Source organism: Suncus etruscus, chromosome 7 (genome assembly GCF_024139225.1).
Source record: "Suncus etruscus isolate mSunEtr1 chromosome 7, mSunEtr1.pri.cur, whole genome shotgun sequence".
Lineage (NCBI taxonomy): Eukaryota > Metazoa > Chordata > Mammalia > Eulipotyphla > Soricidae > Suncus > Suncus etruscus.
This window is the reverse complement of record NC_064854.1, coordinates 129,030,997-129,056,229: the sequence shown is the minus strand read 5'-3', so window position 1 is coordinate 129,056,229 and position 25,233 is coordinate 129,030,997. Positions and strand designations below refer to the sequence as shown.

General features: G+C 37.4%; 1 protein-coding gene and 1 pseudogene across 3 annotated transcripts in view; one reads left to right on the top strand and one right to left on the bottom strand.

The window, feature by feature from the left end:
- The window catches only part of ERC2 (ELKS/RAB6-interacting/CAST family member 2), a 1,176,444-nt gene that overhangs the window by 463,462 nt on the left and 687,749 nt on the right, over window positions 1–25,233 (top strand). The window lies entirely within an intron of this gene.
- Window positions 16,589–25,233, bottom strand: part of LOC126013619 (golgin subfamily A member 7-like) — a 29,518-nt pseudogene continuing 20,873 nt past the window's right edge.

Sequence of the window (25,233 nt, the reverse complement as noted above, 5' to 3'; positions counted from 1 at the left end):
ATTAGTGACAATATTATCTGGTTCAGACTCCATGGGGAAACTGTATGGAAATTCTTTTTTTTTTTTTTTTTTTTACAAGTACAACAATTTTAACCAATGGGAGCATAAACACATTTTGATGGCGGGAAGGATAAAGAGGAATCTGGCAGGATGGGGGGAGGGGAAGCAAATTCTTAAACAAATAGCTAATTGATATTTACGCAAATACAATTATTTGTTTAGCCTATTTTCCATTTAGATCTATCTTTTGTGCAAGCAATAAGGATCATAATTTAAACTTTACAAAAACATATCTATAACTACATGCTTGAGAGCAGTTACAAAAACAGGTTCCATGGAAAGGTTAAGGCATCTGGTTAAGCCAGATTCTTTGTGCTGAGCTAAATTTATTTGCAGAGTTTTCTGTTGGTTCGGGGCTATGCAAACTTTTGTGGCTTGAATCAGGCAGGCGGTGGAAAATTCATTCAGAGTTCCTTTGATATGTGGGGTGCTCGATCTCCCACATCTCCCCCTGTTTAGTATACAATATGGAAATTGTTGTGTATGTAAATATTTTGGGGGATTACTATGTTGCTCACCCTAATCTGTGCCCTACCCTAGGGTGTGACCTGGCATTCTGCCCCCACCCTAGGGTAGGACCTGATTCTGCTTCCACCATTGGTTGGTATCTGATCCCACCATTGGGTGGGACCTGACTCTGGACTATAAGAGCAAGGGTCTGTGGAAGGCGGGGGCTTTTTTGCTGGCTGGAACTGAAGCTGAGTCTTTGGACTTCAGTTTTGTCCATCCGAATAAAGCAAATATTTCCACGAGCCTGACTGTCTGCGAGCTGTTTACCCGCCGTTTCACCTCAGAACCGTGGGCTAGACAGGGTGGCAGACACGTGCTCCGAGCTGGAAGAAAAGGGCCTCATTCTCCATCCCTCCATCAGTCAACCTCTTCAGGGGCTGTCCTGCTACATAATGGCGCCCCAACAGGGACCTGAACCCTGGACCCTCAGAACTGTAAGTGAAATATTTCATTGGAAATTTCCTATGCTGACCATCAAATGGTTTCTGTGGTTAGTCATGTGGATTTTACCACCCTTAGTCTTACGCATTGGTACTCTAGTATACAAGTGGATCATTCCATTTTGTTTAAAACTAATTGGTTTTGATCTAAGGACAATCACTGCAGTTGGATGGTTGTGGTCTATATTTCAAATGAAAAGTGTAGTGTCTCTAGCCATCATAGTTTGTGGAATTTCTGTGTTGACTAACGTTATTATTATGAGCATAGTTATTTGCTGTTATTTCTATTTAGGAAATAGAAAGTGTAGAAATGGTGAGGCTAAAACCAGTATAGATAATAAGGAAATTTATCTGACGAAAACTCAGACCAAGGTGCAGGCTGACGAATCCAGCCCCACCATCAACAATATAGAAATTTTTGCTGGAAGAAAAACAACTCAGAATGTTAAGCCTGATTCTAGTGAATTGCTTGACAGTAGTGACTCAGATAATGATCTACCTCCAGTGCTAACTCCACGAAGTATGCCTCCTTCTAGTCACAAAATTGAATCTCAGAGCAGAGCAGATTCAAAAAATGAACCACATGCTCGGTCTCAGAGCTCTATTCAGAGTAATTTTGCTAATCAGGCCTTATCCCCTATAGACGGGGTAAATGTTTCTAACTATGTACCCTATCAGATGGAAGAATTAGATCGGTTTAAAAGATCATGTAAAGAAAATGGGCCAAAATCGCCATACAGTGTGGAGTTATTAAGACTTTGGAGTCATAACTCATCTTGGACTTTGTATGATTTTAAAAGAATCGCTGAAATATGCCTGTCGTCTAAACAGCGAACTGAATGGGAAATGTACTATTCAGAAGGCGTAAAAGCTAAATTATATAGTCCGGATGGTATGAAAAAGCAAGTGGCAGGTGTTACTCTATCGTATGAATTATTAATGGCAGAATATCAATTTGCAAATATTCAGACACAAGCAGCTTTACCTAAGGAAATCTTAAATTTAATCAGGGAGATTGCATTGTCAGCATGGGAAAAAATTGATTCTAACAGCATTGGTAGAGGAAACTTTTTAAAAATCACCCAAGGCCCTTATGAGTCATTTGCAGAGTTTGTAGGTAAGATTAAAGATGCTCTGAAGTTACAAATCGAAGATGAGGAGATAAGAAACTTCCTAGTAAAATCTGTGGCCTATCATAATGCAAATTCAGCCTGTAGATTAGTATTGAATACATTAAATGAAAAGTCAGATCTGAATGATTACCTTTATGCCTGCCGGAATGTCTATGTGGAACCCCAACCCCCACCCCACTCAGACTCAGTACAAACCTTCCCAGTTACCAAGGGAACAATGCCTTACTCCCCTCGGGGACAGAACACTTTCCGGAAACCAGGTCTTTACCCAAAATGCAAAAGGGGTCGCCACTGGGCGAAAGATTGCAGATCCAGAAACCTCATTAATAATAACCTAAGTAGAGGTTTTAACACAGTCCCCAGGAGGCAAATCACCTGCTACCATTGTGGAAAACAGGGACATATCAAAAGAAATTGTTGTCTCCTTATAAATTCAGCTCCCCAAGAACACACATACAAGATGCAGGGAAACGCCTACAGGGCCTCCCCCCAGGCCCTTCCAAATCAGGGGCAAAGTTCACAGACAATAATCCTTCCAAGCCTAGCCCAAGAAAATTCATCACGATAAGGGAATTAATCCACTCTACTTCAGGGAGTGCCGGATTAGATATATTATGCCCAGAGGACATTACAATTTACCCAGGAGCATGCCCTTACATGTTAGAAACTGGCATTGTAGGCCCGCCACCCCCAGATACCATGGGTTTGATCCTTGGCAGAAGTTCCCTCAACATAAAGGGTATATCAGTAATCACTGGTGTCATTGACTCAGATTCCATGGGAGAAATCATTGTAGTTATTACTGTACCAGTTACATGGACCTTTAAAAAAGGAGAAGCGATTGCCCAGATAGTAATAGTGCCTTATGTCAAATTTGGGACTTCAGATAAGACTAGAATTGGAGGTTTTGGAAGCACAGATCCGGGTGCTGCTCAAAACCCAATCGTGGCTCTGGTTACTAAATGTAAAGATGAACACCCAATGATCAAACTTCACTTGGAAGGCAAACCCTTTGATGGAATGATAGATATGGGTGCTCAGGTTACCGTAATTTCTGAAAAAGAATGGCCAGAAAATTGGCCTCTTCAGGAAATCCCGTATTCCCTAGAAGGAATAGGAGGCCTGAGTTCCTGTCTGTTGAGTACGAGGACTATACTATTTTACAGCCCAGAAAATCAAAAAGCAATAATCAGACCTCACGTGGGCCCATTTTCACCATCCCTGTGGGGCCGTGACCTACACAAACAGTGGAAAGCAGAATTCCACATCCCATTAGCTCCAGAAGAGCCCGAACCTTCTTTTGATTTAAAAACCCAAAATTTTTAGTGGGGGCCACTACCGTAAAAACACCAGCACCAATAAAAATAAAATGGAAATCTGATGAACCAATTTGGACAGGTCAGTGGCCCCTTAAAACTGATAAATTAAAGGTGCTGACAGAATTAGTGGAGGAACAGCTAAGTTTAGGACATATTGAACCATCTTTTTCTCAATGGAATTCACCTATATTCACTATAAAAAAGAAATCCGGTAAATGGAGACTTTTGATGGATCTTAGAGCTATAAATTTATCCATGATACCTATGGGCAAATTGCAGACTGGTTTACCATCACCTGTAGTTATTCCAAAGGAATGGCCACTAATTATAATTGATCTGAAAGACTGCTTCTACCATATTCCTATCCACCCAAATGATAAAAAAAGTTTTGCATTCTCAGTTCCTTCTCTCAATAATACCCATCCCTGCAGACGTTTCCAATGGACTGTTCTCCCCCAAGGCATGCTGAATTCCCCAACCATGTGTCAGTTTTTTGTAGATAAGGTTTTGAGCCCTGCTCGTGAAAAATTTCCTCAAGCCATGATATTTCATTATACAGATGATATCTTGCTCACAATGAACAACGAAACAGATTTACAGGAATTATACTCTTATGTTACTGACTGTTTACAAACATCAGGACTGAAAATAGCTTTAGAAAAAATACAGATAATGCCACCGTATCAATATTTGGGTTTTATTTTGGACCGGACGTCTATACGTCCACAAAAATTTTCTATCAAAAAAGAAAACCTCAGAACGCTTAATGATTTTCAGAGACTTTTAGGTGACGTAAATTGGCTCCGCCCTGCACTAGGAATCCCAAATGCAGAGTTATCTAATCTGTTTAAAACGTTGGAGGGTGATCCTGCTTTAGATAGCCCAAGAAATTTAACAACAGCTGCCAAAAATGAATTGGACATCTTCTTGAGCAGATTACAAAAATCGTTTCTCTCAAGATTCATCCCAGGAGAAAAGGTATTACTGTTAATCTTCCCTACTATAGAAACCCCCACAAGGGCCTTGATGCAACAGTCAGGACCTTTGGAATGGGTGTATTTACATAACAAACAACCTCGCTCAGTTGTCCCCTACTTGCAACTGATTTCAGAGATTATTATCAAGGCAAGACTCAGATCTATATCTTTACTAGGTTTTGACCCAGATATAATAGTTTTGCCAGTACCAAAAAAGGAAATTGAGTCAATATTGCCAATTAATGAATCTCTACAAAGGGCCCTCTCAGATTTCACAGGAGAAATATCCTCCCATTATCCAGCAGGAAAAATTTGGGACTTTTTAAAGAAAACTCAGTTTGTTATTTCTTCAATTGTTCGGGATTCCCCTATCCCCAATGCCAAGGTTTTTTACATTGATGGATCCCAAAATGGAAAAGGAGGAATAACTGGAGACAACATTAATATGACCATAGATACCAAATATAAATCTGCACAGAAAGTTGAATTAGCAACGTTAATTTACCTATTAGAAAATGTATCTGAAGCCATGAATATAGTTTCTGATTCTTTGTATGTGGTAAATTTATGTCATGTGATAGCCACTGCATCCCTTAATGCTAATAAACCGATCATACAGGACTTACTTAAACAATTACAGCAGCTTCTTCAAAAACGAACTGAGCCCATCTTCATCACGCATATTAGAGCCCACTCAGGTCTTCCAGGACCTATGGCTCAAGGAAATAAAACTGCTGACTTGCTAGCAATGCCTATATTTAAATCACCTGTAGAGGAACATTCAGCCCTACACACAAATGCTCGCCGTTTACATGTGAATTACCAAATTCCATGGAGGCAAGCTAGAGAAATCGTAGAAAACTGCAACGTATGTGCACCGTTAACAAAAAAGACTCACATAGCAGGAGCAAACCCAAGAGGCTTACAGTCTAACGAACTTTGGCAAATGGATATAACTCAAACAGATTTATTTCCAAGGAAACCTTATCTTCATGTTGTGGTGGACACTTATTCTCGGTTTATGTGGGCAATTTCCATGTCTTCTCAAAAATCTAAGGCTGCTTGTAGTTTTCTTTTACAATGTTTCTCTGTGATGGGTATTCCATATTCTATAAAAACTGATAATGGGCCAGCCTATGTTAGCAAAACTTTTGAATTTTTTTGTAAGGAATGGCAGATAAGACATCTCAGAGGAATTCCTTACAATTGTAGGGGACAGGCCATTGTAGAAAGGACTCACAGAACCTTAAAAACTCAATTGCAAAAAAATAGAAAAAGAGGTTTACCACCAACGGATTTGCTATCTTTGACTCTTATCACACTAAATTACTTTAACTTACCCCAAGGGGAAAGCTACACTGCAGCGGAAAGACATTTTAAAGAAGATATTCAGAGACAAGAAACAACCCATAAACCTATTTGGATCAAGGAGGATGAAAAATGGATAGCTGGCTATCTTCTCCTAAGAGGAAGGGGTTATGCCTATGTTTCTATAAATGATGACCCTCCCAAGAAATTTTGGGTTCCATTACGTCTTGTTAGAAATCGGGCTAGCACAAATGATCAGGTTCAGACTACAAACTCCCCTTCAGAGAAAAAACAGAATACTTCAGACACTAACAGCAGTAATATTACTAAGGTCTCTGGGGCAGGGAACGATTTAGCTGTCACACACCATACAATGAGTGAGACTGATGGTAGTGATAAACCCGTACACTCTGAGATGCAAAAGGAAAGACAGGAACCTGTCTTAACTGGGCTCCAAAATATAGGAAACTCTTGCTACATGAACTCAATATTGCAATGCTTGTATAATATTTCAGACTTAACTCAGTATTTTTATAAAGATCATTATAAAAAGGATATTAACAAGAAAAATCCGATGGGGCATGAAGGTAAATTAGCCGAAGAATTTGGTCGGCTCATCAAAACCATGGGAAATGGATTTCATAGATATATTAACCCTGAAAGCTTCAAAGTAACAATTGGTTTACTTAATGACCAGTTTGCTGGACACAATCAGCAGGATCCTCACGAACTACTGATGTTCCTAATAGAGGGATTACATCAGGACTTGCTTACTGTAAATCTAATGACAGACAAAACTACACATCTCATGGGAAATGAAAATTATGAACAATTTAGTCCAGAACACCAAAAGGCTCATAAATCTATTATTTATGATCTCTTTCAAGGACAATTCAAATCTATACTCCAGTGTCTCACTTGCCACCAAAAGTCTGAGGTTTATGAGACATTTGTTCATTTGTCTTTGGCTGTTACATCTACAGATAAATGTACATTACAGGAATGCCTCTCTGAATTTTTTAAGGAAGAAGAATTAAGAAATGACAACAAAGTTCTGTGCAACAGTTGCAAAAATAGAAGGGATTTTTCAAAGAAAACGTATTTATGGAAACTGCCACCAGTACTTATAATACACTTGAAACGTTTTGCTTTTGATGGCAAACAAATAAAAAAATTGCATACTTATGTAGATTTTCCTTTAGAAGACCTCAATTTAGAGGAATTCACTTCAGAGAATAAAAGCAAGATTAAGAAATACAACTTATCATCGGTGTCAAACCATTATGGTAAAGTTCACTATGGACACTGTACTTCATACTGTAAAATTGCTGCAAAACAACACTGGATAAATTTTGATGACAAGAAGATCAAAAAAGTCCCTAATACATTGGTGATATCCACAGCAGCATACATCCTGTTTTATACTTCTTAGAGATCTACAATGAACACCAGATAATCATTTTACTTCCTTATCAGTTGCTATTAATGCTCTAGGATTCTTTCCATAGGCATGATCAATGAATATAGATTGAAAATCATGAATCCCCAATGTGTTTCCTTGTAGGATGGATTTATGTCTTAATTTCATTATTGCTCTAGGTCTCAGTTAATCATGAAATTTTACAAATTAATTTAGTCAAGGTTCACCTGAAAGAGAAATTTCTCATCATATTAATGTAGTTTTTCTTTCTAGGTATACTCATTTAACGACTTTCACTCTTTTTATTTTAACATCATTGCTTTATTTCCCTCAATTTAGGTTTTAAGATGCTTACATAATGATAATTTTAGGTGGACTTTCTTCACAGTGCTTCTTGCCTATGATTGATTATCATAAAGTTACTGTTATACAATAACTTTGTATATATACTGATATACACGTATAGTAGAGTTGTCCATGTTTGTATTATGCATGAAATTCTCTTTCAGATCTGCTAGGCAAAACCATAAAAAAAAAATTTTTTTTGTGAATTTGAAATGATTTATCTAAACAATTGCCGGCTATTACATTTTAAGGAGCTTTTAGTTGATTCAGCTGAATTCTCTTTTCTTTTGCTCTATTTTGGATCCTTTCCAACAAATATTTTTTAGTATGAGTGAGTGTTATGGCCATATTTTTTGTGAAGTCTGTGTGTGTATGTCTTGTTTAGTGTCTGTCTGTTCTGCATATTTTGTATATAGTTTCCTTTTTCCTAATTTTATCTTCCCCAAATTAGTCTTCCTTATCCTTCCTTCTCTCTTCCTAGTCCTTAACATTTTAATTTTCAGGATTTCACATGTGCAACCCATCTCCTTCACCCACAACTACAAGCTTCCTGATCTCGGCGGGAAGAAGAAATCCATGACTGTTGGAGTTTTACACCATATATGCTGCAAACTTGTTGGAAATGAAGCCACCTGGGATTTGTGTCACAATGTAACACCAGAGAAAAGATCCATGGACAAGACCCACAGTCTCTGGATCCCAGTTAAACTGTGCTATCTGAATTTCTGGTTTTCCATCCACATACAAAATGCTATTGTTGACCGTTTCTACAATGGCTACCCCAAGATTGCACCGATCCCAAAGGAAATACAGAAGCCCAACCAACTTATGATGTAATGATGTAATGCTTGGGGATGCCCCAACACATGGATGACTGTACTGGCCTTCCTTCTTCATTCAGCTTGATGTTATCTCCTGTACAAGGCTTCAACCCGCTTTTCCAGACCCATCAAGTGTCTTCTGCCGGTCTTTTTGGAGTTCCAGACCCCTCATATTTACAGATTGGTATTGAACTCTGTAGAAATTACATCTGTTGTTTTTCCTATAACTGTAATCCTTTGAAGTTATGTTTGGTACTACACTTCTTTTGACTATCGTAATTAATGTTTTTCTATTTTAGTTTTTAATATTAGGAATCGATGTTGTATTACATTAAGGTTTTGCTTTCTTGACTTTAGGTTTGTGAGTTATATATTATTGTCTATAATTTCCCAAATGATATTTTTGTCTCTTCTCAGGGTTTTTTGCGTAGGCGCATCATAGGCAAAATACTAGGTTTATAGAAGGTTCCATCCATTTTGGATGGGCCCTCAAGTTGTTTATTTACACAGGGAGGGTCTCTGCCTTAAACATTTTGTTTTGGTTTGTGACTTAAGCTCCCATCTATAAATAGTCGACATCAATTTCAGACATCTTATGGACTTCAGACTGGATTAAGAACTTGGACTAAGTTCAGATACCTATTGATCATCATTGCAGTGGCTCCCCACTGTGCAGAGGGTGTATGTGCCTCTTCTTCCGAAATAAAGGCCTAGTTCAATGCCCTCAAAGATGGGCTTTCTGGTCTACCTGAACTTGAATGAAAATGGAGCTGGAGAGATAGCATGGAGGCCGAACATGGAGGTGAGGCATTGGCCTTTCATGCAGAAGGTCATTGGTTCAAATGCCGGTATCTGCCAGGAGCGATTTCTGAACATGGAGTCAGGAGTAACTCCTGAGCACTGCCAGGTGTGACCCAAAAACGACCACCACCACCACCAACAACAACAACAAATAAAGAAAAGGTGCTTCTTCTTGCCTGCTACACAACCTTTCTGGTGTCTCTTCGAAAGATCTATGTACGTCTTAGATTTATCTTCTCAGGAGCTTGTAGTTGATTCCTTGATACATGTTTCTGGTTTTAGACACCCTGTGCTTAGGTTAGAAGTTTTTCTTTACATTTTCCTGTGATGCGCTTATGCAAACAGCCGCTCTTTTATTATTGACTAATTTTTCTTTTAATAATTGTAGACAATATTGTTTGTTTACTAAAAACAAAAGGGGGAATTGTTGTGTATGTAAATATTTTGGGGGATTACTATGTTGCTCACCCTAATCTGATTAGGTGATTGTGCCCTACCCTAGGGTGTGACCTGGCATTCTGCCCCCACCCTAGGGTAGGACCTGATTCTGCTTCCACCATTGGTTGGTATCTGATCCCACCATTGGGTGGGACCTGACTCTGGACTATAAGAGCAAGGGTCTGTGGAAGGCGGGGGCTTTTTTGCTGGCTGGAACTGAAGCTGAGTCTTTGGACTTCAGTTTTGTCCATCCGAATAAAGCAAATATTTCCACGAGCCTGACTGTCTGCGAGCTGTTTACCCGCCGTTTCACCTCAGAACCGTGGGCTAGACAGGGTGGCAGACACGTGCTCCGAGCTGGAAGAAAAGGGCCTCATTCTCCATCCCTCCATCAGTCAACCTCTTCAGGGGCTGTCCTGCTACAGAAGGGACAGACGTGCCTCGGTGGACTGGCCACACTGGGTGAAGAGGTGTGGGTCTTCCAGTCACCGCATCTGCTACCCTTGATTCAGTCGTTTCCAAAGCTTGGCAAGGCGCGAGCACACAGATTGAGGTCTATGCGCCAGCTCCTCGATAACTTCAAACTTAAGTGGGGGAGAGTTGGCAGGAGGGGAGATGTCAGGTGTCAGCTGGTCTTCTGAGGTGCATAGTTGTTGGTACAGAACCTTTGAGTCCTTTCTGGTTGCTTCATCCACTTGATTCTTTACGAAGGTGGTGAGTTTGCGAAAAGCCCAAGGACCAAAGGAAACAAGCAACATAAAGCCAATGAAGGGCCCCAAAAAGGCTGGGAGCACTGTTGTTATCCATGGAGTGGTAGAAAACCAATTTTTGTACCAGCTCTCACTCTGCTCTATATCTTTTTATCTATTTACTAAATTATCCTCTATGTGTTGAATGCTATCTCTAGCTAAGCCGAATTTATTTTAAAAAGCAGCATTTTACTCTAAGGATGACACAAATTCCCCCCTCCCTCAAAAAAATGTTAATTTTGAACCACGGCGGTTATTCTGCACTCTTTGCTAGGAAATCAACAATAGTGTAAACTTCTTTAAGTTTGTAAACATTTTTAGCAACAGTTATAAGGCATTAGCAGATTCTAGAGTATGAACCAATGAATAAATATTTGTGCTTACACCAATAACACCTAGGCCTTTTAATAAGGCTAGGGTGATGGCAGTGTTTGATTCTTGTACTGCAGCGGGGGAGAGACACAAGATTATATTTAAGAGGTAATAAGGCAATTTTTGATCTAACAGTCAATTTAGGCATTAAAACAACCAAAACACAGTGGTACTAGGACTAAAGAAACAAATGTAAAACAATGGGGGAGATAAACTAGTGAAACAGGCAAAAAACGTTAAATTGGGGGCAATCATGAACTGAAAGGAGAAATCAACGACAAGAATTTGATTACAATTTTAGGGGGAATCATATTGGGTACCAAAAGGCAAAGTTCAAGTTCCACCACCTGTTCCAAGGTGATGCCGAAGTGAGGCTTGGGGCTGGATTGCAGAGCGAAGGGGTCAGAGACAGGCAGGGGGTCGCCAAAGCAGAAGGGCGGTTGAGATGAATAGCAGATAGGCATGGTCAGTGATGGTGGAGGCGTTGACCATCTGCAGGATGAGGTTCAAGGTGGAAACTGGACCAACAGGTTTGATGGTTAATCTAGGCATTAACAAAGCTAATAGTCATGATAAGCAAGAAATATTTTAGTAACAATATGGGGAGAATGTCCAGTGGAGCTGGGGGCTTCAATGAAGATGGAAGTGTTATTAACCACAATGGTTTGATTGCAAATGTTTGATAGTTGGACAGGGGGGGCGCATATATGGTCCGAGTAAGCAAGGTCCCACACCCATGACCTGTGTCAAAGGTATGCCTTGATGAGTCTCAGCTCCCCAGTGGAGGTCAGCAGGGTTGTTGGTAGCAGTGGGCATGCTGAAGGTTTATAGAAGGACTGCCAGGCAGAGTATCATCCCGCATTCCCCTTAGGCAGAGTCAGTCAGAAACAGGTCCAGCAGGAATGGTGGGCTAGCAGGAGGGGTGACAGGCTGATTTGAAGTGAATGAGGACAGTAAATTAATTTAATTTAATTTAATTGGAATTTTAATGGACAGTTATTTGTATTATTGTTATTGTGCTAGGAAACTACTGAACCTCATTCTAAAGCTAAAAAGAAGTTTTTCTTTGTTTTGCTTTTGGGCCACATCCATTTACGCTCAGGGGTTACTCCTGGCTATGCGCTCAGAAATCGCTCTGGTTGGGGGACCATGTGGGATGTCAGTGGTCAAACCCAGTCCATCCTGGGTCAGCCGCTTGCAAGGCAAATGCCCTACAGCTGCACTATTGCTCTTGCCCCATAAACTAAAAAAGGAGTTTTAATGATTTGTGCATTTGAGAAAGTCAAGTTTGTCCTTATTTCAGGAAGATCTGGATTCAGCAACTCAACCACTGTTATCATTGTATTTATTTAATTTATTATCCCTCCTAGTTTCTGGCATTTTGTTCTTTAACTCCTTGTTGCACTCCACAAAAAGTTGAGATTGTTAGAAGAACAAGAATCAAATTATCCCACTTTTGCAACCTCAATATAGGAAACCTACTTCTAGGTGAATATCTTTCCCTCTCTTTCCCCAGAAGCCAGGGTAATCCTTCTGTCCATATGAAACTCCTTCCATACAGAAATTGGTAGTGTCCATTGTGGTTGCCTCTTAGAAAACCTCTCCAGGGCCACCTCTAGTCCAAAAGGGACTTTTTACTCTTTTTCAAAGATGATAGTAAAAATTAATACACAGCTTAGTTGAATATTTTTTAAAGTAACTGAAAATATCTTGGTTATTAAATGCAGATCATGACTTTGAAGATTCTCTCTGCACCAGAAACACTCATTTTTTTCTGAAATAACATGAAATCATCAGTTTTAGATCCTCTCCCAATTATTCTTTGACTTTGTATCATAAGAACAAATATAATTTGTGTCTGACTATTCCTGATCACATTGAAGTGCCTACTTCTGTCAGAACTGCTCTTTTACTTGTACAATTTGTTAGGATGGCATTTTGACTCTTTTGGAAGTTTGTTCATGGTTCCATAGGCCACTGAGGATTTCAGGCACCATCATCAATTCTCTAATTATCACAGCTTCCTGTTTACTGGTTTTCAGCATATTTCCCACCAAAGAGCCTATACACATAGTGGATTGGCCCCTTTCAGCTCAGAACTCTCCAGAAATTTCTCAAGTCATTCAAAGTCCTTCAGACATTCAGGTCATTAGGATCCTTCCTTATCCATCTCTTAGCTCTTGTTTTCTTCACCTCCCTTCTCCCCAGTTCCACTTGCCTTTGAGCTTTATTCTTTCATCTACAGAAGACTATAGCTTTAGTTTATAGAAACCCTTGACTTTCTATACTGGTTCCTTTTTCCTCAGTGCTTTTCCTCCAGCTAGCCATAAAGCTGCATTCTAGTCTCTACTAAATCTTCCCTCAAATGTTATCCACTAGAATCCGTCCATCCAAATAAAGAATCCCTTTGTCTATCTCTCCACATGGACTTAACATTTTATATAATTTACTTTGTTTACTAGTTATTGTTTTTCATTTCTCCTCCAAGTAGATCAGAAGCTATTTTATTTGCTGTTATTCTAAAACTCTAGAATAGTTTTAGAATGTAGTAGATACACCCTATGAATACTTTTAAATAAGCAATGGAAGTTCTGCAAAGATCTTTTAGGCTACTATGTAGGCTGAGTGCTTTAACATTCGTTTAAAATACAAGACATGGGGTAGGAGTGATAGCAGAATGGTCGAGCATTGGCCTTGCATCTTGACCTAGAACAGACCAGGTTTCATCCCCTGGCATCCCATATGATCCCCCAAGCCAGGAGCGATTTCTGAGTGCAGAGCCGGAAATAATCTGTGAGCAATACGGAGTATGGCCAAAAAAAACAAAAAAAAAATCAAAAATAATCCAAGACATTTCCTAAAATATAACAAAATTAGAGAATCTCAGAAGACGCAGTCTATAAATGCCACCTTTAAAGGAAAAATGATCAATAAGTAAAGAAATTAAACATCAATTCCATTCTGCTGAACTCCCCCACATTCACCTGTTATTTGTTTATTGTAACAATATTTGTTTATTTTTCTTTGCCTATCATTTATTTTGCTATTTGTTTATTGCAAACAGCCTAGTTTATTGTACTCAGAATGCACCACCTTTAGAAAGTATTACCTAGTACTCAGAAGGGAAAAATATGAAGTGCAATATTTATAAGGTTGTGACATCTGGGACTTATGAATTTCAGGTGAATAATTCTGCATGGAGTCATCACAAATAACTGAAAGTCATTTAGTAAATAAATAACTGAAGTCATCTTGTGAAAAAATAAAATCAACTGTGGTTATTGATAAGTAATGGTTTGATTGGTGATAACATTACTGTTCTCCCTTCAAATCAAGCAATGGAAGACTGAGGAAATAGTACAGGGGTTAGGCCTTCTATCTTGCCCATTGTTATAAAGGCAGAGAAAAATATGAGAGCTCTGGTGATACTAAACAAACCAATAAGTTTATGTCTTACATTAAAGTTGTACAGTAGTTTTAAGTTTGCAGTATTTTCTTCTTAGTATGACTTAAATATGTTAGTATTAAATAGTTAAGTCTGACTTAACTATGCTAAGTTAAATTTATTGCCATTACACTGAAATTTGAGCAAAATTAAATAATTGTTGGAAAATATTTTAAATGACATTGTCGAAAAGGATTTTCCCTGCAGTTCTCATATCTCTTACTTAAATATGAAGAGACTGTAAATAAAGGCTGGGAGGTAACAAAAGTGCTAGGCACGGACTCAACACAGGATTTATCCCTGGCATTATATGTTTCCTGAGTGTCACCAGGTGTAGACTTTGAGCTTTTCTGGGTTGGACCCTGGTGATCCTTGGAATATCAAGTCTGAACCACTGTGTAGCCTCTGGCCCTTAGATTGAATCACTGGCCCCTGTGACCAAGAATCACTCGGAGTTGCTTATGTGCCCCTTGATTATCATTCAGGAGACTTTTACACAAACATTCACACACACAAACATACCCTAAAAGTGGAACAATGAAAATTTGTAACAGTGAATAAAATAATAGTGACACTGATAGTGACTTTGAATCATTGTCTTTCTGGGCAAAGTTTTCTTGGAACAAACAAGATAGTCTTGGAATTGATTATATTTCATTTAAGTTCCAGGAACAAACACAGACTCAATTTTCCTTTTTTTATAATTATTAAATAAAATGCAACTTATTCATTCATCTGCTGATGTATTCATAAATTGATTCCTTTGAGAAATTCATTTTTTTACAATGAACTGGAAGTGTAGAGCTCCATATCAATGAATATTTCTTTTTGTCTCTTATTCGAGATCTTCTTGTATCTTTTACATTCCTGCAAATTCTTTTTGATACCAAGGCCATGACTCTTGTTAATTTTGTTCATCTCTTCTTGTTACTTTATTAAATATATTTTATATAAAATATAACTAGAGTGTTACTTTTTCCTTCTTGTTCCACAGTATTGTAGCCTTTAAATTTTGATTTTGGGGACCTGAATAATATACTTTTTTGGTTTAAGAAAAGTTTTGCTAATGTAGAATGTAAAATGTCATTGCCAATGGTTTCAAAGGCTTAAAGATACACGAGTTTTATACAATTGAAATATAAAATAGACCTTTGAAATTTATTGGATAACAAACCCATAAAGAAATTAGAGCTAGCAGATCATATCCAATATTAACACCTACAATATCTTTGAAAGTGAAACTTTCAACTGTTTAATTTTCTCCTAATATATTCCTCAATTTTCTTCCAAATACAGTACTCAAACCACAAAGATGTATGAGGCCTTAAGAAGCTCCAGCTTAAAAACGTAAACTAAAAATCTTGAAATATTGACTTGAACGTGACAGTTTAGTTGAAAATTACCTACTGTACATGAATCAATCATACTACTTCTGTATACTAGATACTGTAGATGAGAAATGTTTATAAAGCCTAAGGTCTATCACAAGGGACAGGCAGTTAGGAATTAGCATTATACAATATTATTCTTATCAATTTTTCTGACCTTATACAAAATTATAATTACAAGATTTATCACTTTTGCTCCTTACACATTCAAGAATACAGTAAGACATTGATGAGTTTGGAGTTTGACGGCTTAGCACTCTATTGTGCTTATCTTATAATAAACAAGCAACTCATAGCATGTCTTTCCCAACATTCTAGATAATGCAACAAAATTGTCAAAAAACAAAACTCAACAATGCCAAATCTTTAAAAAAAAAAACAACCCACAAAACGTCCAAACCTCCCCAACCCAACCCTCTCCAAACAAACAAACAAACAAAAATCCCTCAAACAAACAAGTGAAATTTCATTACATACTGCATTAATTTGCATTAATTAGGAGTAACTTCTATAATGAAATAAATGGCATTATACATTATTTTTCCAAGGAGTTTCACTTGGAAAAACTAAACAGAAAAAATTGACATATAAAATTTAGATCTTACAAAACTAGTAGTTCTTTAAAATTTAGGATAAGTACAGACATGGCTTACCTATCACCAAAATCCTGGAGAAGAGTATCTTAGTTTTAGGGGGTAGAACTAAACACTGGTTAAGATATAATTTGAAGACTAACACAGGGAATGATGTAAACTTTGGTACTGGTGGTAGACAAATAAACTTTATGTTGATTTGACCAACTGTACACTTCATTAATCATTTTGAATTCAAATCTAAATGTTTCATTGTGTTTTCTCAGAAACTAATGAAAAGATTACAGTCTTGTACAATTGGGAGACACAAAGTAGATGCTAAGTGAGTAGAGGTCAGTCCAAGTGTGGAATTTTAGAGAATTTGTCTGGCAGCAGATACAAAGGAATGGTTCTCTGGAGAGGAGGTTGGGTATTAGCTAGGGTCCCAACTGGAGGTGTCATCTTTAATATATGATTTATCTTCCACTGATCATGCTTCTATTGTCATAAATGGTCTTTTCAGTCTAACAGAATTTGAAGACCTCTTTCAATGAGATATGTCAGGAGCAGGTTTGGGGGATTAGATATCTTCTTATTTTTCTCTTGAATGTATTTGGAGATTTTCTTCAAAACCTTCTCATAATGAGTTTTCATGCATCAGAAGATAGTATATGCTGCTAAACAAGCCAAACAGCCTTCAAGAGATGATTGACCCCAAGTTTCTCTGCTTTTGCTCAAAGTTTATGCAGTATTTGAACTGTTTCTTCAACATTTTTCCTGTCAACCCTGTTCTCCAGTTCTACAGGGAACTTATTCTGGAACTGGCAGTATGCTGTAGTTTCATTGAATAATTATCTTCTTGGACACAGGTGCCTGCTACAACCTGATGGTGAGGACAAGACAGGAAGTGCCTCCCTCTTCTGCCCTCCAGCTACAGTCATACCAGTTCTGAGTAATTTATTGGGAAATTGTCCAGATTATATCCTATGGGTGTTAATTGTATTCCTTTGACTCCCATCTGTTATGATCAAAAATATTGTTAGACATTGTCAAATATCCCATGAGAGTCAAAATTGCCCAGTTGAGAATTTTACCTTAGTCTGTTGCTTAGGTCTTGCATAGGAAAGGGAACCCAAAAGCTACCCAGAATGTGAGAATTCACACCTCTTGGATAGAGGCGGAAAGCTTGTTTCTGTGCACACAGGAAATCTTTTGGTCTTAGTTCATACTTGCTAAATGTTCTTTCTCAATGGCATATGTGACTTCCATAAATCACCATGTTATTTTCTTTGTTAAGTGGAATTCAGGATCCACAGTGCAGATTTTCCTTTCTCTGTCCTACTATGGTTGATGGATATGGTTCTGAAGAAGACACATCACAGTTTTTCAGGTCCCCCACTCAGAGATAGATATGATCTACCTTTATTTCCTGCATTCAAATTCGTGGTCCTTTGGACATTTCTATCTCAAATGTCTTCTGTCCTGGCTTATCTTTATTCATTCTATCTCAGCCTCAACATCTTCAGGTAGTTCTCCTTAATTCAGCCAGACCTCTGTAGCTACTCACAGTGCACTTGCTACCATACCTGTAGCCTGATTTTATCTGTGATTGCTAATTTAATTATCTTCTTCAAAAGAGTTTATCAATGCTCTGGAGGAAAAAATGGACATTATCTCATTCATCATTCTTTCTTTAGAACTCAGCATAGAGGTTGAGTCTATATTGAATTTTGTCAATAGTGATCAAAAATGTTGTAGGGAATGGAGAGATGTAAGTACAAGGGTAAGCATTTCTCTTGAATGCGATTGCCCTGTTTTGATTGCCAGCAACCCATATCACTTCCTGAGCCCTGTTAGAATGATATTTGAGCACAGAATCGGGAGTAATCTCTGAATACCATTGGGTATGACCCAAAACAAACAAACAAAATTGTAAACTAGAATTTGGACAGTAATGTAAATTTTCACTGAAAGAAATTGACGTTAAATTTTTCTACTTTTCACAAGTTTATGATATCAGAATGCAATAGAAACAGAGGTAGAAGTGATATTTCTTTTTTTGACTAGATTGTAAATTCAAACCTTTTTCTTGGGAAAGCATAAGGCTGTTCAACTGTCTCTGGTATTTTTTTTTAATGAAATACTCCAATTTACTCTACATTCCTTCATTCTGTTTTATTTAGCAGAAGTTTTACAAGCTGGAAACCCGCAGGGTGAATCCGGTCCACAGACTTACTTTATCTGGCTGCACTCAATGTCCTTTGTTTATGAATTAATGTTTTGTTTAAATAAATTTTTAAGAATCTTTTAAAAAATGAAAAGAATGATGACAAGTCCCATAATAACAAATCCTACAGTAATCTAGGGTTAGGTGACAGGATTGCTCTGTCTTGTTTTCTCTTGTCAAATTTTGGGGAAGGGGCAGAATCCAGGGCTGTATTTTAGGATCAAATTTGTGTGTCCCCCTTTCTACCTCCTTTTATCCCTGTATTTTTAACATAAAGAGTTGCTCTTTATGTCATTGGCCTGCCTTCCTTAGCATTTAATTTGTGACTGCAGTGTTTAGTCTGTGTTGTAAATGAAGTTAAGGGAGGAAAGACTAGCCAGTGAATAGTTGAATAAAATATGAGTGTAAGAACATCCGGGTGACAAGGATCTGGTGACAGTTGTTACTTCAAAGTTCCTCCTTTAACTTGATCTAATATTTCTCAAAGAATGTCCCAATGAAGTCCATTTTGATGCTCCCAACACCAACCAAGGTTTTAGAAGGAAAGGAAGCTGTGACGTCGCATCTTCTATCTTGTTCCACTCAGCACCTCTGGAAAAGCAGTTCATTTCTTTTCTCAGAGATTCAGAGCAACTCAGGATCCCTTGACTGGAAGGATGCAATCCTTCTAAGCTCAGACACTATCCTTTCTAGGCAGGTACTGTATTTTTCGTTCTATCAGACACACCTGACCATAAGATGCATATGGTTTTTATTTTATTTTTTACTTATTTTTTGTTTTAATTTTTTATTGAGGCCATTGTGAATTACAAGTCTTTTACAGTTGTATTTCAGGTGTTTAGTGACAGTGAATTAGAGTCATTCCAATACAAGAGTTGACCTCTCTCTGTTCCTGTTCCCACAGGCATCCCAAACCGCCACCCTAGATCCCCTGGACTACTAGTGTAAGAGGTCCATTTTGTGTTTAGCTTGTTGTAGTTTGGGTCTCTTGATTCTGTTGACTTTGGCTTGGGTATTTATATATAATTTCTTTTTTTTTTTTCCATTCAATGTTCCTGAGACCACTTGGCTTCCAGGCCTCATCCACTTTTTAAGTTTTTACATGCTTTCCTCCCTTGCACTCAGGTTTTCAGCTCCAGGTGGCATCACTCTATAAGATGAATCTTTTGCGGGGGGGGTGGGGGGGGGGAGTGCATCTTATGGTCCAAAAACTATGGTACTTTCTCCCTATATTTTTAAGTCAGTAAATGTAATGACTTCGGGCCTTGGTGAGTGGGCAGGTGGGTGAAAAAAATTGTTCTTGATTCTTTGTCACTTATTACCTCGAGGTTCTTTGGTTTATGTTCTATTTTGAGGAGCAGGTGATTTTCAGTTTTACTTTCTAGGCCTAGGGAATGTATAATAAGGAGTCAAATTTTGTCTTTCTCTTCAGTGCCCCACTTCTTTCTGAAAACTAGAGGAAGGGTACTTTAAGCTCTCTACTTTAGGGTCCTGCCTTTAAAATGACATCAGTACTTGAAGAACTGAACATTTAAGGCAGAAACTTATTTCATTATTATTTATAAGTTTGTTATTTTTTTAGAGGAACTCGTTTGAAGCCAGCCTCTTAAAAAACAGCAAACCAACCAAACAACATTATTTGAAACAATAAAAGCATGTGGATAGTCTCTTTGAAGATTTTTCTCTTACAATTATGTTTTTGTTTTCCAGCTAGTAAGTACTTTTCTCTTTCTCAGGGAAAAGAAAGCAGCTCTTCCCTGAGGTGTGGGAAGGATAATACAGGACCAGGCTGGACTCAGAAAGCACAATTTCTGCCCTCTCAGCGGCAATCAACATCTGGCTGCATTTCAGATCAGACATCAGCCTAACCAATGAAATGGATCTTTATTTTCACAGTCCTTACAGAGATTAGAAAGAGCAGAATTTCATTCATCTTTGCCTGGAAAATAACTTTGCAATCGGAACTGTACCAAGAAGAGAAAAACAGCAAAAAGAATATTATATGTGTTTTTTTTTTCCTTTTTTAAAATTTGATTTACCCCAAATTTTTGTGTAGGGACAATTGTCAGAGTGAAGAGAATGAGTTTTAAGGCCTCTTTGTAATTCCATCTCGCATATAATTTTTATAACATGTGTAGTTACACAAATAGATTAATTTTGCAGCTTTTGCTATCCTGTGGTATGAGTAGAAATGTAAATGCAAGTTAATCTGCTAATGGAAGTAACTGGTGATGACAGGAAATAGATAGAAAGGAAGGAAAGGGAAGTGAATTTCAGCCCTGATCTGCAAATGACAGAAAAATGCTTTTATCTCAACTTCATGGAAATTCCTATAAGTGTGACCACATTTGGCATTTAAAAAATGTCAAGTTTATAGAATATTCTTTGTAAGTTACTTCCATTTTTTTTTAAATCACTAATGTTCTATGGGCAAAAGCTGCCAGAAAAACCTCACGTGTCATTATGTGGTTGATTTTGAATTATTATTATTTATTGAGCCATCCAAAACCTTTTACTGTTTATTTTTCACACCCTCCACATTCAGATCTGTGACTTCATATGGAAATCAGAACACAAAGATATAAACAATATTTGGGATAATAGCAATCAGAATATAACATCTCCTACCAATGATATTTCTTTTATATATAAAATGTTGCCCATATTTTTCTTTTTTGGGGGGCACAGCCAGTGGTGCTCAGGGGTAAGTTAGTCCTGACTCTGAGCTCAGAAATTGCTCCTGACTCTGAGGACCATATGAGGTGACCAGGATCAAACTCAAGTCTGTCATGGGTCAGCAAATGCCTTATCGCTGTGCTACCACTTCATCCTTCTGCCCATATTCTTAAAAAGTAAAATTAATTATATTACAAAATGGGTGGCCATATAAGCCACGACGAGCGAAACTGCTACCTCCTAAATGTCACTTTTCCAAGGCCCACCACTGTGCCCTGGACTTTTGCTTAGTATTTTAGGGTTATTGTTTGGGGGCCATGGGGCCATACCCAGTGATTCTCAGGGATTACTCCTGGATCTCTGCTCAGTCATCACTCTTAGCCGTGCACAAGTTGCCATATGTGGTGACATGGGTACAGCCCAGGCTGTTGGTGTGCAAGGCAAGTGCTTTACCTGTTGTGCTATCTCTCTGGCCCCAGAATAATCTGTTTTTGTTTGGAGTCTCACCTAATATTTCTCAGAGCTTAGTCCTGGCTCTTTACTTGGGGAATCTATCCTGGCAGTGTTCCAGGAACAATAGGGGTGCTAGAAATTAAACTTGGATTGGCCATGAGCTGTTAGGCAGTGACTTACCCACAGTCAATTTTTGTTTAGGCACCCTCTTTCTAACAACAGTGTTGAATTCTGCACAGAAAAGAGAAAAATGTTCAGACCATAAGCTCAGCTGTCAATTTTATGTCAATATAATGTTAAACTTATGTTTCAAAGGTAACTTTATTTTAGTATAGCATTTCCCACAATGTGTTCTCCAGAATGGTAATAGGATGTTATAAAGCAAAGAGCTACATTTCAGTAAGCTTGGGAAATGCCAATTAACTAAACTTAAAGTGTATTTCCCAGTGTTTTGCAAATTCCTGAAAGAACATTTCAAATTAATTTTACTGTGAAAAATTTCCCTCCCCACCATATCCTCAACTTTTTCTTTTCCTCAAGGGGATATAAAACTGATTTTCTCTGCAAATATTATGGCAATGCTAGGATTCTACATAGCAGGAAGTTTGAAGAAGAAAACTTTTGCAGGTGATGCTACCATGGTGAATGGCAATAATAAGGATCAAGATCACAAATACTTTGTGTCCCAGAAAGGATAAGTTGAGAGCTATATTTTTGTGAATGTGGCCACATAGGACAAGAAACCACTTTGTCTCTTTACATCATCAATAAAATGATTTTTTACAGACTTTCTGTCTTTCTATAGGAAAAAATGCCAAGCTCATTAAGATGCTGTACATAATTTTTTTATGATCTGGCATCTCACTTTATGACTCCATTCTCTGGTGACTTCCTCTGCTCTGCTGATCCACCCCCACAGACATCCTGTGCAGTCCCTTCCTACCTCATGAACTTCAGTCAGACTCAGGTCAAATATTCTGGGAGCATTCTAACTTCTGTCTCATAGTAGTTGTTTATATGCCTTTCTTAAATATGAAAATGGGGAGGACAGAGTTTCTATTTAAGTTATCTGGGGATCCCTATAAAAATTACTGTTCAATGGTTGATGGTAAGTCAATGAATTAAAGAGGGTTTTGTTAGTTTTCTGGGAATGCCATCATACATTTCTTTCTTTTTCTTTTTCTTTCTTTCTTTCTTTCTTTCTTTCTTTCTTTCTTTCTTTCTTTCTTTCTTTCTTTCTTTCTTTCTTTCTTTCTTTCTTTCTTTCTTTCTTTCTTTCTTTCTCTCTTCCTTTCTTTCTTTCTCTCTTTCTTTCTTTCTTTCTTTCTTTCTTTCTTTCTTTCTTTCTCTTTCTTTCTTTTCTTTCTCTTCTTTCTTTCTTTCTTTCTTTCTTTCTATCTTCTTTCTCTCTCTCTCTCTCTCTTCTCTCTCTCTCTCTCTTCTTTCTTTCTTTCTTTTTCTTTCTTTCTTTCTTTCTTTCTTTCTTTCTTTCTTTCTTTCTTTCTTTCTTTCTTTCTTTCTTCTTTCCGTTTCTTTCTTTCTTTGTTTCTTTCTTTGTTTCTTTCTTTGTTTCTTTGTTTGTTTGTTTGTTTCTTTCTTTCTTTCTTTCTTTCTTTCTTTCTTTCTTTCTTTCTTTCTTTCTTTCTTTCTTTCTTTCTTTCTTTCTTTCTTTCTTTCCTTGTTTCTTTCTTTGTTTCTTTCTTTCTTTCTTTTTTCTTTCTTTGTTTCTTTCTTTCTTTCTTTGTTTCTCTTTCTTTGTTTCTTTCTTTTGTTTCTTTGTTTCTTTTTTCTATCTTTCTTATTTCTTTCTTCTTTCTCTTTCTTTCTTTCTTTTTTTCTTTATTTGTTTATTTCTTTCTTTGTTTCTTTTTTTCTTTCTTTGTTTCTTTCTTTCTTTGTTCTTTCTTTCTTTCTTTCTTTCTTTCTTTCTTTCTTCTTCTTTCTTTCTTTCTGTCTTTCTTTCTTTCTTTCTTTCTTTCTTTCTTTCTTTCTTTCTTTCTTTCTTTCTTTCTTTCTTTCTTTCTTTCTTTCTTTCTTTCTTTCTTTCTTTTCTTTATTTTTATTTTTTTTATAAATTTCTGTCTACAAATCTGAGAGCTTAAAGCAACAAGTCTATTGTTTGCCAGTTCTGGAGGCCAGACATCTGAAACCAATGTGTTGACTATCTAGTATCCCTAGTGAGAACTCCCTTGTCTTGTCCAGCTTCTGGTAACTCTTGAATTGAGCTGCATAACTCTTATCTTTGACTTCAGATGGGCTTCTCTTTTGTGCCTGTATTCTGTGTTTCTTATATGTGGATATTTATCACTGGATTTAAGATCATTTTAGATAATCTAGGAAAATCCCATTTAGAGATCCTCATTACATTTGGAAAGACTCCTTTCCAAAGAAGTCACATTCACAAATTCTGAAATATGGACATATCATTTGCGAGCCACCATTTAATACTACAGAAAAAGTAGACTTTTTGCTTTGAAAAAGCCTTGTTCAAGCTCAGGTAGTCAATCACGAATTTTAGGTAAAGTTTCATTGTTGAGTGTTCCGGAAACAGAGAATATGACCATACATAGAACAACTCCCCACACTTGTGTGTCAACAGGTTTGAACTCTTTTATACTGTTTATCTTCTTAGATAATTCTTCAGTATCCCTTTTTAACTATTTAACTATTTCAGATCAAGTAAATTGGGCACATGGAGCAAATCAATCTGGGAGATGATAAGCATGAGCAGACAACCTTGACTGAAGAGTTCCCTAAGAGGCTAAGAAATTTATGCTTAATGCAAATAGGATGCAGGCATGTTTTTGTATGCAGTGGAACATGAATTCTTCTCATAATGTGCTTTGGTCACAGAGTGGAGGTTTCTATACACGTTTCTGATCTTTATCCTTTATATGCACAAAAAAATTAACCAAAATACCTGATAAGAAGAAACTCAGGAGTAAATAATTATCCTCATGACGTGCTTTTGTGTTTTCAGAAAAAAAGCTTGAACCACTCTGGTTTACGGTGAGAACTTTGAAAACTTAAATTCTTCATTCTTTGAGGGACATAAAGGAATCTGGAAATGTATTGGCTATGAAACATCCTAACTCATTTCATCGTGTGTGTGTGTGTGTGTGTGTGTGTGTGTGTGTGACCTTGATTGTAGTTAAAATACTAGCTGAGTGGCAAACTTGGTGCATTTGGTTTATTCATCATCAAGATGTTGTAATTTCTAGACATATTTCCCCCTTCTGGCTCAGACAGAACTTCCTTTTATATTGCTACTCTCATTTCTGGGTATTTCTTATGTTTCAGCTACATAGAATGATGTCAACACATTTCCCCTCTCTGTAAAATTGGTAATTGTTAAAGGTAGTATTATGATTTTTATTATTTGCTTTGTGAGCTACACTGGAAGACTAAATGAGATGCACAATGTTATATCTATTTCTTTTTGACTGTGCTGGAACAAATAATTATTGTTTAAATGGGTAAAAACCCAATTATTGGGTTTGCATTGGCTATAAATCTACCCGGAAGGAAATAGTTTCTCATTTTGTGGGTGCTATGATAGATTGCAGCATTAAAGGAAAAGAACCCACAAAATGCAGCCATGAAATGACAAAATGTCTTGGTTTGGGCTGGATCAATGAATTCAACCAACCTTTTCCTTTTACTGATGCGAAGATGGTGAAAATTCTCTCTGTCAGCAGTAGTTACTTTTTGAATAGCTCACTTGTGATTTCCTCTCGTAGACCTGTGGAATGCAAAGAAATCACTGTTATAATAATAAT